The 2,500-nt window shown below is 56.1% G+C and overlaps 1 non-coding gene across 1 annotated transcript in view; it reads left to right on the top strand.

Moving 5' to 3' along the window:
- The first annotated feature begins 1,980 nt into the window (after positions 1–1,980).
- The window catches only part of LOC126450823 (small subunit ribosomal RNA), a 1,910-nt gene continuing 1,390 nt past the window's right edge, over positions 1,981–2,500 (top strand). Inside the window, exon 1 of the ribosomal RNA XR_007584462.1 lies at positions 1,981–2,500. This exon is cut by the window's right edge and continues 1,390 nt beyond it. This is a non-coding gene — a ribosomal RNA (small subunit ribosomal RNA).

Here is a 2,500-nt window from a genome sequence, read left to right as displayed (position 1 = left end):
CTAACCTATATTGTCCCTTAACCTAACCTATATTGTCCCTTAACCTAACCTATATTGTCCCTTAACCTAACCCATATTGTCCCTTAACCTAACCCATATTGTCCCTTAACCTAACCCATATTGTCCCTTAACCTAACCCATATTGTCCCTTAACCTAACCTATATTGTCCCTTAACCTAACCCATATTGTCCCTTAACCTAACCCATATTGTACCGTAACCTAACCTATATTGTACCTTAACCTAACCTATATTGTACCTTAACCCAACACACGTTGGGCCTTAACCTGCTCTGTAATTGTCATACGACGCGTTAAATTAGTGTAGTGTTGCCTAACTGCAACCCCCGCAATATAGTTTGCTACTCGCACTGCCCGGTCCCCAGAGTATCGCTTCATGTTAAACACCTTGCAGCTATACACTGTAATGCGGATGGCAGCAGGACGTACATGCTCAATGCCCTTCGCAGTTGTTCATTGGCATTCGCATGGCGAAGCACAGCCTACGTTGTGGTACGGCTTGTGTCAACTGTCCGCTGATGTTGTACGTCCAAATCACACACTGTACTGCACATTGGTCCTCATGTACTGAATGATACATCGTGGTACATGTGTGACCGTACCACGACTGCGCCAACAACGGCGAACCATACGGTCCAAATATTGTGCACTCAGCTACGTGTCGTCTCCCTATAAGAGCTGGATTGAAGTATGGTATGCCGTGGATGGCGATCAGCATGAGCCGTCTGTTGATGTAGTGGCGCGTGTTGTCAGACGTAGTCGTCTCTTCTCACACACCGTGATAGCATGGTGCACTGCGTTCCACATCTGCGACATGCGACAGAGGCCGGTTGACAGTCGTTCGCGCAATGGACATCGCATACGTACGGGGGCCACCTTCCACGTGTTCGCGAAGCGTGCACATGTTGTTGCGTGTATGTGGGCAGACATAGTGTGTCGTGACACCTGACACAGGCATGCAACAATCGTTGAATTTGCAAATGGCGATGGACGTCTACGTTTGCTGGTGACGTTACGCAAATGAAGAACTGGTAAACCGTTGTGGTGCGGTTGTTCTCGCTAGAGGTGAATCAGTGATGGCGACGATCGGTTGAGCTACCAACCGGTTGTTTCAGCGATACCCACCATGCCCACGAACGTGAATGGCATGTGGGTGTGAAGCGATACGCGGCGGTGGCTGGGTGGGACCGTCCCCGGCCGGTGAGGGGGGGCCTCCCGGCGTGCTGGCCGCGCGGTGCGTGGGCGCACGCGCTACAGCCGGCTGGTGGGGGCGGCCAGTGGCAGGCGCGCCGGCCGACGGAGGCGGCAGGCGGCGCAGCTGCGCGCCGGCGCACCCTGCACGCGGCGCCGTGCGGCCAAAGTAGGTCCTCGCGGGCCCGGTGCGAAGCGCGGTGGACATCTGCAGTGTGCTGGTCCGATTGAGGACTGTGTGCGCTGAGGATGCGCCGCCGCCCGGCGCTCGGCGCCGCGACGCCGTCTGCTGCTCGGTCGCCTCTGCGGTTCTCGCAGGTGGATTGTATCGCAGCTGTGCGGACGTGTTGGCGCGTGCGCTGTGCTGGGAGAGTTCGCTTCGGCACCCAAGTGGGGCTTTTGTCCTTCTGTGGCGCTGGCGTTGGAGCTGCCGGCCACCGTAGGTGGCGCGTGTTGTCTCCCGCCGGCAATGCCACGACAGCACGCTCCCGGGCCTCTGTCGGCAGCGGCAAGCTCAGTTGGGAGCACGGGTGGTCGCACCTAAAGCGTCTACTCGCCAAACTCCGGGCGATTGCGCCTCTCTCGAACCCGACCAAGTACTTAGGACGGCGCTGCGCGCCGCCGGGACCTGAGAGGGTTTCGAGGTGTATTGTGCAGGGGAGCTCAGCCTCCTCCTGTTTGCAGAATAATTGAGCGGACGCTTGCGTGTTCGCGCGGGCCCCCGGGACACACTCCCGGGCGGCCGGCTGCTCAGCTCTAGTTGACGCAGCTCCCTGGTTGATCCTGCCAGTAGTCATATGCTTGTCTCAAAGATTAAGCCATGCATGTCTCAGTACAAGCCGCATTAAGGTGAAACCGCGAATGGCTCATTAAATCAGTTATGGTTCCTTAGATCGTACCCACGTTACTTGGATAACTGTGGTAATTCTAGAGCTAATACATGCAAACAGAGTCCCGACCAGAGATGGAAGGGACGCTTTTATTAGATCAAAACCAATCGGTCGGCTCGTCCGGTCCGTTTGCCTTGGTGACTCTGAATAACTTTGGGCTGATCGCACGGTCCTCGTACCGGCGACGCATCTTTCAAATGTCTGCCTTATCAACTGTCGATGGTAGGTTCTGCGCCTACCATGGTTGTAACGGGTAACGGGGAATCAGGGTTCGATTCCGGAGAGGGAGCCTGAGAAACGGCTACCACATCCAAGGAAGGCAGCAGGCGCGCAAATTACCCACTCCCGGCACGGGGAGGTAGTGACGAAAAATAACGATACGGGACTCATCCGAGGCCCC

This window comes from Schistocerca serialis, unplaced genomic scaffold (genome assembly GCF_023864345.2).
Source record: "Schistocerca serialis cubense isolate TAMUIC-IGC-003099 unplaced genomic scaffold, iqSchSeri2.2 HiC_scaffold_754, whole genome shotgun sequence".
Lineage (NCBI taxonomy): Eukaryota > Metazoa > Arthropoda > Insecta > Orthoptera > Acrididae > Schistocerca > Schistocerca serialis.
This window is presented reverse-complemented; position numbering and strand designations above follow the sequence as displayed.